The sequence below is a fragment of the Monodelphis domestica genome, chromosome 4, assembly GCF_027887165.1.
Source record: "Monodelphis domestica isolate mMonDom1 chromosome 4, mMonDom1.pri, whole genome shotgun sequence".
Classification (NCBI taxonomy): domain Eukaryota; kingdom Metazoa; phylum Chordata; class Mammalia; order Didelphimorphia; family Didelphidae; genus Monodelphis; species Monodelphis domestica.
Window position 1 is genome coordinate 177,724,474 of NC_077230.1, and position 21,161 is coordinate 177,745,634.

General features: G+C 39.9%; 1 protein-coding gene across 2 annotated transcripts in view; it reads left to right on the plus strand.

Moving 5' to 3' along the window:
• The window catches only part of B3GALT1 (beta-1,3-galactosyltransferase 1), a 783,716-nt gene that overhangs the window by 704,382 nt on the left and 58,173 nt on the right, over positions 1-21,161 (plus strand). For both annotated transcript variants that reach the window (XM_007494310.3, XM_016433691.2), the window contains one exon: positions 15,365-15,515. The gene's annotated coding sequence lies outside the window, so the exon portion shown is untranslated. The remainder of the gene's footprint in view (positions 1-15,364; positions 15,516-21,161) is intronic.

Genomic DNA, 21,161 nt, shown 5'->3' on the forward strand with positions numbered 1-21,161 from the left:
TGAGAAAATTTCCATGCAAGCAAGATTTCCCCTTACAGATATTAAATATGAAAATATTTACATAGCCATATGTACTTATATAGATAATGTGCTTTAGATTATTTTTATTGCTTGAAATAGGTTAAATTTCCTCTGTTCTGAACTGAAATGTCTTTGAACAACCTTTATCCAAGGGGTATTCAAAATTACTAAATTCTATTCATCTACCACTCAGCTCCCAACCCAAGACAGGATTTATGGATTCTATCAATGTATTTCAAACCCAAAAGTATCCATTGACCAAATTAGTTTGGGAAAATTTTGTTCTAGAAATCCCACAGCTCTGTTGATAAATGGAATGCTATAAAAACAGGTGGAATTTTTATTTGATTCAAATAGGTTAGGTGTAGTTCATTAGGGAAGCAGGGGAATGGTCCCTTCTAGTCCTCTGATTCTATGTCGCATCTCCTCATAATATTCCCTACAGTGCTGACAGAGACACTGAGACCCATTTTTATGTAAGGGGAAACTTAGTTTTCCATTATCATCTGTCAAGACTCTCATTGAAGTTGTTATCAATTCTGAGACAGAAGGCCAGAGGGGGTGGAGTAGGGAGGGAGGGAGGGAGAGAGAGAGAGAGAGAGAGAGAGAGAGAGAGAGAGAGAGAGAGAGAGAGAGAGAGAGAGAGAGAGAGAGAGAGAGAGAGAGAGAGAGAGAGAGAGAGAGAAAGGGAGAGAAGAAAGAGAGAGAGAAAAAGAAAGAGAAAGAAAGAAGAGAGAGAGAGAGAGAGAGAGAGAGAGAAAGAAAGAAAGAAAGAAAGAAAGAAAGAAAGAAAGAAAGAAAGAAAGAAAGAAAGAAAGAAAGAAAGAAAGAAAGAAAGAAAGAAAGAAAGAAAGAAAGAAAGAAAGAAAGAAAGAAAGAAAGAAAGAAAGGAGGGAGGGAGGGAGGGAGGGAGGGAGGGAGGGAGGGAGGGAGGGAGGGAGGGAGGGAGGGAGGAAGGAAGGAAGGAAGGAAGGAAGGAAGGAAGGAAGGAAGGAAGGAAGGAAGGAAGGAAGGAAGGAAGGAAGGAAGGAAGGAAGGAAGGAAGGAAGGAAGGAAGGAAGGAAGGAAGGAAGGAAGGAAGGAAGGAAGGAAGGAAGGAAGGAAGGAAGGAAGGAAGGAAGGAAGGAAAAGAATTAATTCTGGCTCCAGACTCAGAGAACCTGGATTCACATCTCATTTTTTTAACCTACTGTCTATGTGAGTTTAGACAATCACAGAATAGCTCCTAGCCTTCATACCTAGAAAAAAGAGTGTTGGTCCCAGAGCCATCTAGAACTTTGGTCCTAGGATCATCTGGCAACATACTCACTGAATAATTAGTACAAGAGCTAAATGGACAGGTTTAAAAAATAATAGCTATAATTTATATGACACATAAAGATTTGCAAAAGATTTTACAAATGATATCTTATTTGATCTTCACAAAAATCCTAGGAGGTAGGTCCCCATTTAATGAGCAATTACATTACATTAGAAAGAATAATGTATCTAAAATGGGAATCCCTGGGTTCAAATCCTTTCTCTGGCATTTAACTACCTCTAAGACCTCAGGCCAGTCTTTTCCCTTCCAAAGGCCTGTTTCCTCCTCAAAGTGGATAACTTAGATGGCCACTGAAGTCTTTTCAAGCTTTCAAATTCTGATCCTATTTGTATTTCAAATAAATTACCTACTATTAAAAGAAGATCCTCACCAAAACTTGGTCATAATGATGATTTTCCCTCCAGGTCATTCATTTTAAGCTATAACCATTCATGGATGGCTGTTGAAGATGGCACAGTAGAAATCGCTGTGTTAGGAGTCAAAAGATGTGAGTTCCAGTCCTGTCTCATTGCTAACTAGCCGTTATACTTTTGGGCAATTCTCCTCAATAACCTAAGCATCAGTGCCTTCATCTTTCAAACAAGGGGGATGTCTAGGATGTTAGCAGTCTCTAGATTCCAGCAAGCCCTAACATTTTAGTGTTCTCTGTTAAAATCACATCTGTATCTGCCTCTTCAAAAGTGCCTAGTACATGGTTAGTAAATCTTTGCTGAATTACATCTCATTGAACAGATGTATTGGTGGGGAAGCAAATGCTACAAATATATTAAGAACCCTTGCATGCACACACACACACACACACACACACACACACACACACACACATTCCTATACTTATATGTGAGAAGTAGCATCAGGAAGACAGGAATACATGATCCAACCTGATCATGAATAAATCATGAAAGCTCTTTGAGCCTCCATCTCATCATTTATAACATGGAGATTTCTTTTACTAACTATTTCATGGGGCTCTTAGGAGGCTCAAGAATTTGAAGGGCTGTCCAATGGAAGGGGCATTTGATTTATGCTCTATCCTAGAGAGTAAGAGAAAATACAAAAAAGGGGGTGTGTGACAAATTTCTTAACAATTAGAACCATTCCAAAGTGGAATGGGTTTAATCAGGACAGAATGGGTTTCCTCTTAGAAGTTTTCAAGCAAAAGCAGGCTAGAAGACTATTCATTGGCTATATTACATAGAAGATTCTTGTTCAGTATTTGTGATTGTTCCATTGTTTCTGCCATGTCCCACTCTTTGTGACCCCGTTTGGGGGCTTTTCTTGGCACAGATACTAGAGTGGTTTGCCATTTCCTTCTCCAGATCATTTTACAGATGAGGAAATTGAGGCAAACAATATGAAGTGATTTGCCCCAGATTCATTTAACTAGTAAGTGTCTGAGATCAGATTTGGACTTGTGAAGATGAGTCTTCCTGATTCCAAGCCCAATGCTCTCTCCTTTGCACTAACTGGCCATAGTCATTGAGGACCCTTCTAAATGAGATAATAACTCCCCAAATCCTGTAAATATTAAATCCCTATACAAATCGGTTATTATTATCATTTCTTTTCTATTATCAGCATCATAAAATATCAGTTATTGGTTGAACAATATGTATACTGATATGTGTGTGCATATGTTTGTTTTGTGTGTGTGCCATGTAACAGTCTTAGACCCCAAAAGAAAGTGCCAGCGAGTTCCTTCCCTTGAATTCAATAAAATTCAACTAATATTTACAACCCGTCTCCCATGTGCCACTCAGTGCTGGGGACACAAAGTTGAAAACAAAACAATACCTTGCCTCGATGAGCTTAGATTACATGGAGAGGATATGGAATTTTCAAAGATAAATAAATTGAAAATATATGCAAAGTATTAGAAGTGAGGAAGGAAGTAAAACACGAACAATGTGAAGGAAAGGGAAAAGGGGACTTCAAAGGCTTCCCGTGGTATTAGAGCCCAGCTTGGAAAGGAATCGGGGGAACAGGGAACCACTGAAGCTCCTCAAACAGGGGAATCATATGGTTAGACCTTTGCCCAAAAAGGGGGGCCAGAGTGGGTGGAATTAGGAAGAGATCTCTCTTGATCCAGGCTCTCAATCTAGATTCAGAGAGAAGACAAAATCATTTGAATGAACCAATGTTTAAGGAGGAAGAAAAAAAAAACTCTTCCCTTAACAAAGAACCACCTGCCATCCAAAAAAAGCATGGCAGGCACCACCCAACAGAGAATTCCTCCAAATAAAAACCAATTAAACCATCTAAAACAAGTCTCCTCTTTAAAAAGAAGGAGACCCTTCTCAGCCAGCAAATAAAAGTTCCAGCCTCCTCCCTTCAGAGAGTGGCAGTTTATTTTCTTGGACAAGTGAGAAGTCCAGGATGGAAGGGGAGCGAAAAGCCGGGACCATTCGCTCAGGTCAGAGGATTCCGATTTGGGCAATAATAGCGTCGAACAAAATACAATGTTCAATTCCTGTGGGATCCTGTTGTTTTGCCTATGCTCTCCCCAAGCATGAATGCTCCAAGAGGCACCAAAGTGCACTCGGATTGGACCTTGAAAGCGAGCCTGTGTTTGAGCTCCGCCTCCACCTGGGACAGGTGCCACTCCGATTGCGAGAGGTGGAGGGCTTCTCAAAGAGCTACCAACCCACAATGGGAAATCAGACAGCGAAACAAATGAAACAGGCCCCTGGATACTGGGCAGCAGAAGTGGGACAGATGCAGAAATGACGGTCAGGGAGAGAAGCGATGGGAGCTTGGAAGGACCGGAGGACCAGATGTTCCCTGTGATGGGTTGTGAAATGTGGGGGAGGTCTGTGGTTCGAAAAGCATTCATTCTCCTCAAACTACTTCCAATTTCCTGGTCATTTTAAGAACGGTTTTTCACTTTAAAAAAATACACATAATTACTATTGCAGAATGGAACCGTGGAACCGAATCCTTCTCCTGGGGGCTTTGTCGTCCTCAGTGGGCAAGCTGACAGCAGGCCACTCGCGATCCCTTTTCCACTTTATATGGGCTCAGCGGGGCAGTGTAGAATGGTAGTCAATTTTCTTCAACTTTCCCCCATTCCACTTAGCAGCAAGCATGCTAAGAAAAGCCTTCTAATGGCCAGAGTAGGACTATTTCTGTGATGGGCTATGAATGGATATAGTAAACACTGAGTCACCCATCACTCAAAATCAAGCGCCCTGGCCATATGTCCCAGTGAGGTTCCTATTCTAGCTGCCTTGTGCTCCAATAATGACGCTTTTCTCCTCCATTCAGGCTTGATTGTTCATTCCTAAAGTGGGCATCTCAGCCATGCTCTTGTAACTGCCACATTGCGAAGATCTGGAGGGACGGGGGAGCCATTCTCCAGAGACATTTCTGCCTTAATCTGGCTCTGTTGGTCCGGTTGCCAAAGCTCCCTGCTGTCTGTCCATTCTTAGAAAAATGAATGACTTAGGGGGCAGCTGGGTGGCTCAGTGGATTGAGGGCCAGGCCTAGAGACAGGAGGTCCTGGGTTCAAATTTGACCTCAGAGGAGCTGTGTGACCCTGGGCAAGTCACTCAACCCCCCATTGTCTAGCCCTTACTGGTCTTCTGCCTTGGAACCAATACACAGTATTGACTCCAAGATGGAAGATAAAGGTTTAAAAAAAATGAATGACTTAAAGGAACCAAGAGCTCTAAGAGGTGATGAGTGGAGCTGGGGAACAATCCTCTGACAGAACTCCCAGTGGGGACCGAATCACTTAGACTCTGGTCTTCAGTTTCTTCTTCTGTGGAAATGGGTTTGGGAAAGAGCATGGACCTCACAAGAATGCTGTGATTAGGGGATTAGGGGACCATAGATGGAGAATGCTGAGCCCCCAATACATATAAAGTTATTACTAAGTGCCTGAACACAAATGCATTTGTATAGCTAGAAATAGACAAATAGCAATTGATTATTAATAATCCCTGTAGAGCTACACAAGCTGTCTACTATCCTTCAAGGAATTCATTTTGAAAATAGCTAAAGGATAATTATATGTGGCTCAATGGATAGAGAAGCAGGCCTGAAGATGGGGAGGGGAAGTCTGGGTTCAAAAATGATCTCAGACACTTCCCCAGTGTGATCCTAGACAAGTAACTTAACTCCCATAGCCTAGCCCTTTGCACCCATCTGCTTTGGAACCAATACTAAGATGGAAAGGGGAGGGGAGTTATTATTTTTCTAATTTTTTTTATTAAAACCCTTACCTTCTGTCTTAGAATCAATACTGGGTATTGGGGCCAAGGCAGAAGAGTGGGAAGGGCTAAGCCATGGGGGTTAATTGACTTGCCCAGGGTCACACATTGAGGCCAGATTTGAACCCAGGACCTCCTGTCTCTAGGCCTGGTTCTAAATCCACTGAACTACTATAGGAAAGAATTTCTAGCAGGGCATAGCAATGCAGGCTGACAGGCTGGAATGGTTCAAGATCAAAATTCCACAGACCTTGGTTGGGTCAGGATTCTAGGGCAGTTGGAAAATCTCTTTTTCTCTCCAGCTAGTCAGACTGGAGGGTTTGCCTTGTGGTCTCTCTGAAGAACCAATTGAGGAGCTGCCAAGGACTTTGGATTATCAAAAAAAAAAAAAAGGTTGAGTGAGTGCTCCCCTTCACATTGTGAATGGTGAGAACCTTCTCCCTTTTTGGACATTGTGAGGACACTACATCTTGATCTTGCACCATCCCAGGCTGCCAGCCTGCTATGCCCCACTAGCAATCCTTTCCTACACCACCCAGCTGCCCCCCCCCTTTTTATTTTTTAAAGAAAGAAATGAAATTGCTGGAAACACTTTGATATTGATTGCTTGGTTGGCTCCATACAGAGAGTGTTGGTCTTGGAGTTCAGGAGACATTAGTTCAAATCCTGCCACAGACACTGTCAAGTGTCTAGACCCTGGGCAAGGCACTTAAGTTTGGGTGTAAATAAAGGGCTTAGATGGTACCTAAGACTCAGGGCTGTTGTGAGAATCAAACAGGAAACAAAGAAAGTGCTTTGTAATCTTCAAGTATTTTGATTAGGCACAAGCCATTTCTGCCTGATAATATATAATATTAAACTGTTTCCATGAATATTTTGTGACTTTGTTGAGTCAATTCAATTTAATAAATTAAATTAAATGTAAGATTTATATGAGACACTGGTCTAGGCATTTATACAACAATGAAGAGGTCGCTGTCTCTGACTTTGAGGATTCTGTAATCCAGCAGTATTGGGGGACATCATTAAATAAAGGGAGAGGGAGGGGGATCCGTGTTTTATATTGTCGACAATGCCAGGCACTACTGTCTCATTCGATGCTGGCAATTACTGTGGGGAGGTAGGCGTGATGATCATCCCCATTTTATAGTTGAGGAAACTGAGGCAGATAGAAGTTCACCTTAGCCACTCGGCTATGAAGTGCCTGAACCTAGATCTGAGCTCCCATCTTCTGGACTCCAAGTCCAGGATGCTCTTGTGGCAACCTACCTACATACAGGACATGAGTAACTCTAAGGAAATAAGTATATTGCAACAGCACAAATTATGTTATAAGATTTCCAAAATATGCTTTCGCTGACTAAGCCACAGTGACTAATTTTAAGCATTTTGTACTCAGCCCAGACTCTTGGTCATAATTGATTTGAATGCTTTGGTTTGGTTTTGGTGGGACATGGAGGGGGTATTAAGGCAATGACTCCTCCTCCCCACCTTCAAAGATCCTTTCTTTTCTTCATAGAGAGGGTACGGGGTCAGGGGGGCTGATTTACTCACTCATTCATCCTTCCACCAAATAATCCCCTGCTTGCCTGGTGCAGCCTAGGCTGCCGAGAAGCATTCTTGCTTTCAGAGGGCTTACAGTCTAATTGGAGACAGAGGATAGGATATAACCTCCTGAATAGCAGGGATGGTTTCAGCCTTTGTATTTGTGTGCCCTGTGCCCAAACCAGTGCCTGACACATAGAAGATGATTTTTAAGCACGTGTTGATCAAGGCAGCTAGGTGGCTTAGAGGATAAAGAGTCCGGTGTGGAGATGAGAGGTCCTGGATTCCAATTCGGCCTCAGACACTCATTAGCAGTGTGACCCTGGAGAATTCGCTTAGCCTGGCAGCCTCAAGCTCTTCATCTATAAGAGGAGAATGCTAGTGTCTGTTCCCTTTGGGCTGCTGTGAGAATAAAATGAGGTCATATTTGTAAAGTGCTTTGTAAAACTTTAAAACTCTGCACCAATGCCAGTTACTTGTGGAAGGGTCTGGAAAGAGAGAGCCAGCTAACTCCTCTCTCCCCACTGGTCTGGGAAGGCATATGGCTAAAGACTTCAGTTCTCTAGCTCCCCAGAAGATCACTGTGGCTTGAAAGCTTGCTGCCCCTTCAATGAATGAATGTTACATCATTTACCCAGACAAACAGTCAGAAACCAAACCTTTATATCCTCTGCAATGGCATATTTCCTTTGCAACACACCATACATTTTCATTAAATGAAGGTACACCAGCTCTCCTTATACCTGAGGGCAGCAAAAGCCTTAACTTCCCCCTCTTCCATTTTCATTTTGTCCTCTCACACATGGCAGGAAGAGAAGTCATCCGTCTTCTCTCAGTCTCTTAACCCGACTGTCCCCACTTCATGGAAACTGAGGCACAGAATTTGGCTACAGAGACGCTCAAGCTCCACCATGAAGAACAAGAGGCTGACCTTTTATCCCATTCAATTTTGGGATGTGATGATATCCTCGCTCTGAAGTTAGACTGTGAGCCCTCAGAAGGCAAGAACACCTCCCTGTGTCCCTCATAGAGCCCAGGGCAGCACTCTGCATTCCAGAAATATCTGTTAGATGAATGAATGGGGGAGTCACTATCCATTTACAGGGACCCCCTAGCTCTTCCCAGTGAAAGAAAGTGAAGGAAAAGAAAAGTGGTTTAGAAGGGTAGGAGAGGAAGCTTCGTTACCACTAAATAGTAAAGACCCAAGGACCCTGTGTTCCTTCTCCAATACTCATTAACTAATTATAGATCAGCTATTACCTCTATTTGCTTCCCTAATGGACCGCCACTTTCAGCAGATAATTTGTTAAATGGACAAATTGGAGGTGCTTCATGACTGACCCTGTCCTTTGGGACTCAGATTCTAGACAAGCCAGGATCAAATGTGAGTTATATACACAATTCTAACTTTTAAAATGTGGGAGGGTTTCACAGTCAAATTCTACCAGTACAAAGATTGAGAAAAAGACACATGTAAAACCCAGTGGAATTGTGCGTCAGATATGGGAGAGGGTTGAAAAGAACATGATTTTTGTAATGCTAGAAAAATGCTATAAATTAATCTATTAAATAAAAAATTTTTAAAGAAACTTAGAAAACTATGATGAGGCAAATCTATATTTCCACTGACTCCTAAGGTCCATATATAGTTGACTGAATGAGTTTCACTATAGCTAGATAAGTCCCTTCTGCTAGTGACATTATAGAAGAGCAATTCAGTAGAAGCTTCAAGGTCTGACATAAATGATTACTTACGTGAAAGAGTGGGTGGCTAATTTTAAGGGTAGACTAATTCCCTGGGAAAACAAAACTTAGGCAGTCAACTCTCAATTACCTGCACAAACAGTAAGGCACATTTGTACTAATTATCCCAAATAACAGATTTCCAAAAAAAAAAAATACATTTTCTTCTTTGGCTCCCACATGTGTGTTTGAACTAAAATTTGAATTCAAATGACTAAGTCTGATATTCTGAGAAGTCTTAATACTTCTACCTTAAATAACCAAGTTTTACTTTTAAGAGGTCAGGAAGACTCATCTTTCTGAATTCAAATCTGGCCTCAGATGCTTACTAATGGAGAAACTAGTAATATAATATTTTATGATCTCTATTAGTTTCATATTTGAGGCTGTCCATTCTCAGAAATTACAGAGATTGGGGAAAACTGCCAAGTAAGGAATTTCCAGTCGTTTTTCAGTCCTTCACAACTTTTTATAACCCCTTTTTGAGGTTTTCTTGGCATAAATATCTTCTATCTTCTCTGGTGCATTTCTTACAGATGGGGAAACTGAGGAAAACAGGCTTAAATGACTTTCCTAGGGTCATGCAGTCAGTAAGTATTGGAGGTTAGATATGAACTCCTGAATCCAGAGCTGGTACTTTATTCACTACATCACCCAGCTGTCTGGTGAAATACCACTCAATCAATAAATATTTGTTAAATAGATGAATGGAGGTGTCATAGTGCTGACCAGAATACTGCATGTCAGATGGTGGGGAGTTATTTGTTTGCTTGGCCTCTTATTTACGGATATTGACAAAGATGAGTTGGCATCAGAAGGTTTGGGTTCCTGTTCCTGCTCTGCTACTAGAAAAAGGGGGAGCGAGGATTACAAAGAGCCAGCACCGCTTCATCGAGAACAAGTCAGGACAGCTTACATTGACTTCCTTTTCTGGTAGTTATTAAACTGCTTGATGAGGGAAATGCAAAAGATCTAGTTTACTAGATTTTAGCAGAATATTTAATAAAATATCAACTACTCCTCTTGTGAGAGAAATGGGCAAATGTGGAATAATACCGTGATAATACCGTGAGATGGATTTGGAATTGGCTGAATGTTCCGACAGAGGAATCATTAAAGCCTCAATGTCAGCTTGGCCGAAAGTCTCCAGTGGAGTGCTCCAGGAATCTCTGCTTGGTCCTGTGCTATTTAACATTCTTATCGGTGACTTAGATAAAGGCACAGACTGCACGCCCATCAAATTTTTAGATGACACAAAGCTGAGAGGGACAGCTAACATGCTGGATGACAAAATCAGGATTTGAATAGATCTCGACAGGCTAGAGCACTGGGCTGCATCTAATGAGATGAAATGCAAAAAGGATAAATATAAAGTCTTACACTTGGTTTCAAAAAAAGGTGACTTCACAGGTACAAGATGGGACAGGCAAGATTAGAGAGAAGTTGATCTGCAAAAGGTTTGTGTGGACTTCAAGTTCCATATGATTTAGCAGTGTGATGTGGAAGACAAAAAGCATAAAGCAATCTTCAGCTGCCTTAGAGAGCCTTATTTTTCAAGTGTAAATAAGAGTTCCTACCCTGGGCAGACTAGATCTAAAGTATCATGTTCAATTCTTGGCACCACAGTCTGTGGAGAACGTTGGCAATCTGGAAAGCGTGCAGAGGAGGGCAACAAGGAAAAGGAAAGACCCTTTATTTAGTCCCTGTCATCTGAGGATCAGATGAAGAAATTGGGAGTGCTTAGTGTGCAGATCAGAAGATCAAGAGAGCACAATAGCCATATTCAAGTATTTAATGGATTGTCATATGGAAGAAGGGCTACACTGTCTGACCCAAAGAGGCAGGAATAAGGGAGAAATTTCCATCAATAGATGGAAATAGCAAAGGAGCAAATTTAGGTTTGATATAAAGAAAAACAATTGTTTGTGTTGAGCTGTGCCCAACTCTTCATGACCCCATGGATTGTAATATTGTCCAGGAAATTTTCTTGACAAAGATACTAGAGTGGTTTGCCATTTCTTTCTCCGGTGGATTAAGGCAAATAGAGGTTAGGAGACAGCTAGTAAGTGTCTAAGATTGGATTTGAACTCAGGTCTTTTTGACTCCAGGTACAGCACTCTATCCACTGAAATACTTAGGTGCCTCCTAAGCAGACAGAGGTTAAGTGACTTACTCAAGGCCATACAACTGGTACATGTTTAAGGTCAGATTTTGATTCACTTCTTCTTGATTCAGCACTCTATCTACTGAGCTAGCTAGCTGCTTCTAAAAAAATAATTAGAGCTATTCAAAAGTAAAATGGGCTACCTTAGGAGGTAACAGTCTCTCCTTTATAAGAGGACTTCAAGCAAGGCTGAATGATCATTTGTTAGCTATGTTATAGTAGGATTCCTTTCTGATAGGCATTGGACAAAATGATCAGTGAGGTCACTTCCAGCTCTAAAATTCAGTGACTCTGTGAAATGTTAGCTCTTAGAGCTCTTATCTGTAGTTGGCAAAGCATTGGAAACCATCCATTGGGAAATGGCCAGACAAGGTATAGTATATGAATATGATGGCATTCTATTGTACTATAAAAATAGTGAAGAAGGTGTTTTCAGAGAAGTCTGGAAAGACTTGAATGAATATGGCAGAGTGAAGTGAGCAGAATCAGGAGAACAATTTATAAAATTAAAAACAATATGTAAAGACAAATATCTTTGAAAGACTTAGTAATTCTGATCTGCCCAATGACTAGCCATGATTCTAGAGGCATCACAAGCTACCCATGATCTAACAAAGAAGCAAGGATTCACAATGCAGATTGATACATATATACATGACTGTATATACGTATGCATGCACAGATGTGTGTTTATGTGTGTGCTCATTTTAGAAGGGTTTAATGGGGAGGTTTGTTTTGCTTGATTATAAATATCTGTTATAGGGGCTTTGCTTTTCTTCTTTTTCCAGTTGAGATGGGGTGACATGGAAGAGAAGGCAGCTCTTGGTTAATTAAAAAAATAAAAATTAATTTTAAAAATAAATAAATAAATATAAATGTCAGCTATTAATATTAAGCCCAACAGAAAGAATCCGCCTGCTGATGGAGAGTTTACTGCATCATTTTTTTTTCACAGCTGTTTTCCCAAGGGCTCTTTCAGTCCTTGTTTGGTGACTATTTCATTCTATGTTGATCTTTAAATGTTTAGTATAAAAGGCTCATAAAATTCTTATCTAGGATCTAAAATTCAAGAAGACTGAGAAAGTCATATTTTTATGTGCTGTAAAGTAAAAACCCAGCTGCTATATTTGCAAGGTCAGATTGTGGTACCTATTTAAGTCTTTGAATATTGCTTGTACGGAAACTCATCCATTGGCATTTAGAAAATTACCTATGAAGTACATTAATCCTTAGGAAAGGTGCAAACAGTGTGGGGGAAGGTCTTGCACATTCTGAAAATTGACTAGCCAGGCACCCCTCTAGCTAAAGAAAAGTGTGCAAACAGTGTGCCTCAGAGATGAACTTCTAGCTAATAGCATGAAATTATTGAGCTTACTGATATTTTTGGCAATTTGCTTTGGGACTCATTAGCTTTGCTTTTACAACTGAAGGAAAATAATTCAGCATCATCTCAGAGGCTCATAGTCCATGTAAAGTTGCCCACTGAAAGCAATGCAACTGAATTAATTTAGAATTTGAAGTATGGCATGGTAGTGGGAAGAGAGCACAGTCCAAGAGACCTTCGCATTTTCCTAGTTGTATATCTATAGGCAACTCACTTAATGAAATGTATTTAATTAATCCAGAACTATGTGCCAAGCAGAGGAGATATAAATAGAAAATTGAGATGGGTTTGCCCCTCAAGAAGGAGCTTACATTCTAATAGCAAAAGACAATAAGTAATAGGTAAAGTCACAGGGACAATGGGTTAAGCCACAGGATAGTCAAAAGGTGAGTCCTTTCCAAAAGTAATGAATGGTAGTATTAATTCGGTGTTAATTACAATAAGTAATTCCAGAGACATAAAGAAAAAAAAAAGAGTCCTTACCCTCAAGGAGCTTACATTCTTTCAAAGGAAAACAATATGTACTCAAATAGGTAATTATAAACTAATTTCAGGAAAGAAGGCTAATGGAACAAGCATTTATTAATACCTACTATGTGCTAGGGCCTGGACAAATAACTTAACTCTATTTGCCTCAGTTTCCTCATCTGTAAAAGGAGTTGGAGAAGGATATGGTAAACCACATCAGTAGCTTTGTCAAGAAAACTCCCAATGGACTTAGAAAGAGTTGGGTACAAGCAAAAACCACCTGAAAAACAAAAACCCTCTCCTTCATTTGTCAGTGATCTCTCCCTGCTTCCAAATTACTTTGCATTTATTCTGTGTATCTTTAATATGGTGGTTGTCATATAGTAAATAGAGATAATAATAACTGAGTCAGTAAGACTTAAGTCCAAAGTGCCCTCAAAACCCCAGGCAACTCTCTAAAACCCCAAGGTTGAAAAGCAACTGTCCATATGCCTTGGGGGAGGAATTTCATATACCTGGAGAAAAAAATTATATATACTTATTATCTGTGTTCATTAGCTCTCCCTCTCAAAATTATACCCCCAAGAATGTAAGCACCTGGTGGGCAGAGGCTATTTTGTTTTTCTCAGTCAACAAATATTAATTAAAAACTTTGTACCAAACACTAGGAACAAATATTGGGGATACAAAGGTAACAACAGCAACATAATAGCTCCCTTCAAGGATCATATATTCTAGTATACCCTGTAGTAACTGTATTTTGAACTTTGTACTTGTTCATTGTATATTTCCCTTTTTCCTTTCTTTGATTAAATCCCTAGAATAGGATAGTATTAGATAGGATGATATAGTTGAGTGTAGGTTGTTTATTATTTTGGGTAGAAATTTTAGTTTAAGGAATATACAAGCTTGTCAAGTGCACAAATGCCAAAATAGTGTTTTCAACACAATTTCAGCTTTGTGCAAAGGGGGGACTGTAGTAAAGGGATTTATCAAAGCAGGCTGACAGCATTAGATGCTGCAGGCCAGGATTCCAGGGAGCAAGGACTGGATCGACATTCCAAGGCACTGAAGAGGAGAGAGGCAGTTGGGGATTGAAGTGGACTCTCTCTGGAAAGAAGACAGAGAGGGTTTGGCGGTGTCTCTGAAGGGAAAAGACTTTGGAACTACCAGGAAATTGGACCATCTTTAAGGAGTGGTTGAGTGGGTTATTACCACACACTGGTGGACAATGAGAGTTTGTTAATCCTCATTTCCTCCTGAATCCTGTAAGGTCTCTGTACCCTAAGACTGTTTGACCTAAAAGGAGGACTCTGGTGTTGTGAGAATCTTGGGCCCGGTAGACTTTACTAATCTCTCTCTAACTTTAATTACTCATTTAATTAGATAATTTAGGATAATTTGGGAAATTTAGTTTTTAATATCTGTGGTGGGGTTAGAAGTTAGTCCTCCCCTGATTCCTTCCTTTTCCCCTTTTATCTAAATAAACCTATTATTTTATATATTTATAGTTAGTTGATTCCCTTCCCTTCCTCCCTTTAGTTAAATAAACTTTTATTTTCTATTTATGTATAGTTTGAACCCTTCTTTTAACCCTCCCCATAACAACCTTGAGAAGGTGATACTATGGTTGGTACATAGTAGTTATTACCAAATGTTTGTTTAATTGAATAGAATTGAAATTGAAGCCAATAAAGTAATTCCAGTGGACTCCATTTATTCATAACTAGGGTTCGTCCCATATTCTCACTATTTCTCTATGGCACTCTGAGCCAAGCACCACACAAGTAAATGCCAATAATGATCATTTAATGGCTATGTGACTCTAAACTCCATGATGTTAGAAGTTGTACATTGTTCATCTCTGTGTCCTCTACAAAAACTAGCATGATCCCTGAAATATAGGTAGACTTCCAATAGATAATCATTGAATGGATTTGCTGAATGATTGATAAAGTTTTGGCTTGACCATGCAAGAAAGAGAATCAAGATTATCATGATGGTCTAGAAGTGATAAATAAATATAAATGAATAAACCCTATGTTTTTGTCTTCTATAGACTTTTATACTTTAAAAAAATTCTTAACTTCCATCTAAAAATCAATACAATATATTGATTACAAGGCAGCAGAGTGATAAGGGTTAGGCAATGGGGATAAAGTGACTCACCATGAGTCACACAGCTAGGAAGTGTCTGTGGTCAGATTTGAACCCAGTACCTCTTGTCTCTAGTCTAGCGCTTAATTCACTGAGTCACCTAGATGCCCCCTCTATTAATAAACAATAATATCTGATGAATGGCTTAGCTTGGGCTAGATAACTTCTAATGTCCTTTTTAAACTCTCTGATCCTAAACTATCTTTGTCTAATCATTTTTCATCACATGTATAAGCCCTGAGACCAAATAATTTGTTGTTTTTTTTAAGTAACAGGCTTCTGTCCTTACTTTTGCTGATCTCAATAATTTCATTTATTCTCAATATTCTCTATACTTTGGTCTCCCTTAGGATTCTCCAGGGCACCGAGTAAGAGCATCTCCTGGCACTCTCCCGTAAGTCCCCTCCAGAGTTATCCTCATCGTCAGGCAGATGAAGACTGAACATTGTGTATGACACAAAAAGTGAGAAGAAAGAGGACATGACATGCTCTATAAAACAGGTAGGATCAAATCACTTTGGTCAATTATGTGGTCAACCATTGTGAAAATGAGCCATTCCCGAAGAATCAGAAACCATTCAAGTTAAGCATCTAAAAGAAAAGCAGATGGGGCAAGGAGCAAGGAGAGGAGAGAAGGTCCTCTCTCTTCTTGGCTTTGTCCTAGCAGGTGTATCTAGGACCTTAGAATAAAAGGCTTTTCAACTTGATCAAAGGAAAAATTGGATGTCTCAGTCAAGTCTGACTTTTCTCCTGATTTATACAGGCAGCTGTCTATGAAACTTTGAGCTGATTTTAGGTGTCACCTTTCTTTTTACTAATTAGGAAGAAATACTCGGGAGTTAAAAAGGAAAAAGGGACTTCTTTGTTCAGAGATTTCTAATTGGATGCAGTTTCTCCAGGGTCACATTTAATTGATTTAGGAATCATCCCTGTTGGAATAACCTTTTTCTAGATGTTACTTTACTTTGATCATTCTTTAAGTTGAAAACAAAGTTTTATGCCTTGAAGGTTTCAAAAGTAAACAAGTCCATTTTCAAATAAGAAATGATGAAATTTAAACAAAAAAAAAAAAGCCTATCAACTTCTCCTTTGCATTTGAATTACCCAAAATACAGAGTTGTATGGTAAATGTTTAACAACTGGCTTTCCAAAAAAAGCAAGAGTTGTTGAGATATCCTCTATATGAACATTTTCTGCATCATTTTCTTAAATCTAGAAAATAAAACAATAAATCAAGCCTTAATTAAAAGTTTGTTGATTTTAGCGTGTAAATATTCATATGAAAAATCTCTGGGAGATGATACCAGCAGGTTCTAAGCAGTCCTACCACAGCTTAAAGGCAGAGAGAGTAATGGATAGAGTAGGATTTGCATCCAGAAGAAGTGGATTCAGGTTCAGCCTCTGACCCACATATTAGCAGTGTAATTTCAGTTACTTAGCCTCTTGCTAAGACAGAATGGTTGCTGGTATGAATTGGCAGAGAGTGTTTCCTTATCAGAATTTCCTAAAACCAGTGAAATCATAGCTCTGGATTATACATACAGACACATACACACAAAAGGAAAAAAAAATGAACTTGCCTTTAGCCTTTCTTTTCTTCAAAAAACTCTCACCTTCCATCTTAGAATTAATACTGTGTATTGGTTCCAAGGCATAAGAGTGGTAAGGGCTAGGCAATGGGGGTCAAGTGACTTGCCCAAGATCACATAGCTAGGAAATGTTTATGGTCAGATTTGAATCCAGGACATCCCATCTCTAGGTATAGCTCTTCATCTACTGAGCCCCTGGATGTACCCTAACTTTAGCCTTTCTAGGAGTGTACAATATAATGAATGGAATAAGAACTCTTTTGGGAATCAGATGTGTGTTTTAGTCCTAGTTGACAGTTGAGTTGAGCGCCAGTCCTAGAGACAGGAGGTCCTGGGTTCAAATCTGGCCTCAGATACTTCCTAGTTGTGTAACCCTGGGCAAGTCACTTAACACCCATTGCCCAGCCATTACTACTCTTCTGCCTTAGAACCAATACCTAGTATTGATTATAAGATGGAAGGTAAGGTTTTTTTATTTTTTTTAGTGTTGTGAATGTTTGCCTGTATGTAAAACAAGAAAGCTGAGTTCTCTAGGATCTCCTTCAAATTTGTGAATTCATGGCATCTAAACTATGTAGCTAAATAGCACACACACACACACATACATATATATGTATGTATATATATATATATATAGTTTCCAAGAACTTTTTTCTATATATCAATCAATAAACAAGCATTAAGGTCCTGCAATGCACAACTACTACATTAAGTGGGGGAAACAAACAGATGAAATATAATTCCTGACTTTAAGGAGTTTATGATCTAATCTAATCATATACTTTCAAATAAATATATACAAAGCAAGTTCTATAGAAATAAGTTGAGAAATAGCATGTTAATAGAACAAATGAATAGGAGATAACAAAGAGAAGGCATTCAAATTAGAGCAGGGGGTGGGGCAACTGGGTAGCTCAGTAGATTGAGAGCCAGGCCTAGAGATGGGAGGTCCTGGGTTCAAATCTGACCTCAGACACTTCCCAGCTGTGTGACCCTGGGCAAGTCACTTAACCCCCATTGCCTAGCCCTTACCACTCTTCTGTATTAGCACCAATCCACAGTATTGATTCTAACATAGAAGATCAAGGTTTAAAAAAAAAGAATTAGAAGAAATTGGGAAAAGTTTCCTATAAAAAGTGGGAGTTAAGTTGGGTCTTAAAGGAAGTCAAGAGAGAAAGCACTCCAGGCATGAGAGTCAGCCAGAGGGAATGTCCAAGGATGACAGATGGAGTGTCTTGTTCATGAAGCCAGGAGCCTGGTGTCACTGGATTGAGGAGTTTATATCAGACAGTAAGGATGTAAAATATGGAAAAGGTAGGAGATGGCTAGATTATGAAGAGCTTGGAATTTCAGAGCATTTTGTATTTGTTCCTGGAATCAATAGGAAGCCACTGGATTTAGGAGGTGGGAAGGTGACGTGATCAGAACCAAATTTTAGGAAAATCACTTTAGTGGCTGAACGGATTGGAATGGAGAGAGACTTGAAGCAGGCAGGTCCACCAGCGCTATGGCAATAGACCAGGCAGGAGGTGATGAGAGCCTGTAAAGGTGGTGAGAGTGTCAGAAGAAAGAAGGGGATGTATTCAAGAGAAAAGGCAAGGGTAAAATGGACAGCTTGGAGATGGGGAGTGAGAGATAATGAGTGGTCCAGGATAGCTCCTAGCTTGTGAGCCTGAGGGAGTTGGAAGATGGAGCTGCCCTCTACAATAATGGGGAAAGTGGAGGGGAAAGGATTGGGGAAACATAAATTTCAGTTAGAACATATTGAATTTAAGACATCTAGTTCTCTGTGTCTGAAAGGCAGTTGGAGACGGGAAATTGGAGATCTCATAAAAAGATAGTAGATTTGAGAATCATCTTTCAGCATCTCTGGGAGCTAAAAATAAGGCAAACACTATGGAGGCAGTGTGGTTCAATGAGAGATTTTGAGATGGGACTTCAATTTGAATCCTCAGTCCTCCCATTGACAAAGCAACATAAACTTTATACAAGTCACAACATAATTTATCTTGGTTTTGGCATTCTCATTTGTAAAATAAAGGGCTTAGACTAGATACCTCTTTTAGTTCTCTAAACTGTTGTTTTTTGTTGTTGTTGTTTTTGTTGTTGTTGTTGTTTTAAGGAGGCATTGAAGTGTACTAGATATACTCCTTGGCTTTGGAGTCAAAGGACCTAAACTCATATCCCATCTCTGTGACCTTAGTAGACAACTCACTTAATCTCTCAGATTCCCCATCTGCAAAATGAGGATGTTGGCCTCTGAGATCCCTTCCTAGCTGAGGCCTGTGATCCTGTGATCTAGATGTCTCTCTTTCAAGGAACAAAGGCAATTTCTGGATATGCTAGGACCTAGGATAGAGAGTTGACTTTGCTCTGAATGAGAGACACATAATCACATTTCATAGGTCACAGATTTAGTCTTGGAAGGAACCTTAGAAATCATTGATTGCAATCATTTCATTTTGCAGATGATAAAACTGAAGTCAGCATAAAGCAAAGTGCATGATATATGCTTTATCTTACTTGAAAAAAGGAAAAGGACTGACTCAGCCCTCTGGGGATTTGACTGCCAAGCTACTACTTCCTTAACTTTCCCTCTCAAACAGTCCTTGGATATCTCTGATTATTATAGCATGAGCCCTCGTTACCACATCCTTAGATACAACAGCAAATCCATCCTGAAATCAGGTTTAGGGCCTTTGAGGGCCTTCCACTGAGGTCAAAGAGATCCTCATAAGACAGTCAAGCAAGGACCCATGTCAGTCAGATAACTAGCATTTATAAAGCACCTACTGTGTGCTAAGAACTAGGGATACCAAGAAATGCAAAACCTTTCAATAGTGACAGTAACATGAAAAACAACTCTGTATACACAAGATATATCTAGAATAAAATGGAGGCAAACAACAAAGGGAAGGCACCAGAAGTAAGAAGAATGGGGAGAGGCTACATGGGGTTTTGTTGGGACTTGAAGGAAGTTAGGGAAGCTAGAAGGCAGAGATGGGGAGGGAGGATATTCCAAGCTCAGGGGAAGAGTCAGGGAAAATGTCTGGAGTCTGGAAAAAGACTCTTTGGGGTGAGGAACATAAGGAACATCTCATCACAGGTTATATATATATATATAGTGAGGAGTTCGATGTAAGAAGATAATCATGAGAGGAATCCTGCAAATTCTCAAGCCTTACCTATGCATGAGATCTCTAGGGGTATCTATGAGCGATACACATTGCTAATAATGATAGATCATCATTAATACTAAAGTTATATGTATTCAAAAGAGCCTTAACTCAGCACTGATTCTAATGAGCCATGCTATGTTAATTGTATAGCTTCCGTTTATTCCGCCTCACCCTATAATTAGCACAGTATTGAAAATAGAGTTTTCCATGACATTAAAATTCACACCCAGCACACCCTCTAATTATTTTATATCTCCACATTAGTGCCTGAGCTTCTCCTAACAATGGGCAGGATTGTATTTATTGCTTATTAACAGAAAAGGAAGCATAAATAAGCTCCTACCCAAAAAGTATTAAAACTATCTTCATTTTCTTTTGGAATGCAGAAAAATAGGGGTGAGGAGGCAAAAGAGAAAAGGAAGGAAGGGCTCAGAGATCTAGATCTGAAAGGACTTTAGAGGTCATCTAGTTCAACCTCATTTTACACATGAGGAAACTGAGATGGGGAGGGGGGATTAAGGAGTGAGTTCCTCATAGTTACACTGGTAAGGAGCATCAGAGTTGGGGCTCAAACATTCTACTTTACCATCAAGGGAGAAGGAAAGAGGAGGAGGGGGACACTGGCCGTTGGGAGAATTAAGAAAGTTTTCATGTAGGAGATGGTGCCTGAGCTGTCTTGGAGGAAGAAAAGAATTCTAGGATGAGATAATACTTTCTAGGTATGGTAGATGGCCAGTTCCAAAAAAAAAAAAAAAAGGAGAACTCTATGTGAGAAATAGACCAATTTGGTTGAATCTTAAACTATGGGAAAGAGAGTAATGTATAATAAGACTGGAAAAATAGGTTGGAACCAGGTTACAAAGTGCTTTAAATGCCAAGCAGAGGTGTTTAATGTTTATCCTGAGGGCAATAGGGAAGCCAATGGAGTTGTCTGAGTAGAAGAGTGATATGGTCAAATCTGCTATTGAGGGAAATCACTTTGGGAGCTCTGTGGAAGGTGGACTGGAGTGGGTAGTGATGGAGCAAGAGACCTGGGTGAAAGGTGACCTAAGCTGGTCACTTATTAGCACAGAGAAAAGGGATCTGATGGCAGAAATGTCATGAAGATGGAGACAAGGTGGGCAATTGATTAGACATCTGAAGGAAAATGAAGAATCAAGGATTTTGCAGAGGTCACAATCTTGGAGACTAGAAAAATGGTGGTGCCTTTGACAGAAATAGGGGAGTATGGAAGAAGCAAGTTTGTGGGAGAAAGATGAGTTTATTATGTCTCCAGTACATCCAGATTGAAATGTCTAATAGTCAATTGGTGCCCAGGTGGTATCCTTCATCAGTTGCAACCTCCCACTTTCTGATTCCATTTTCTCAATCACTACAGC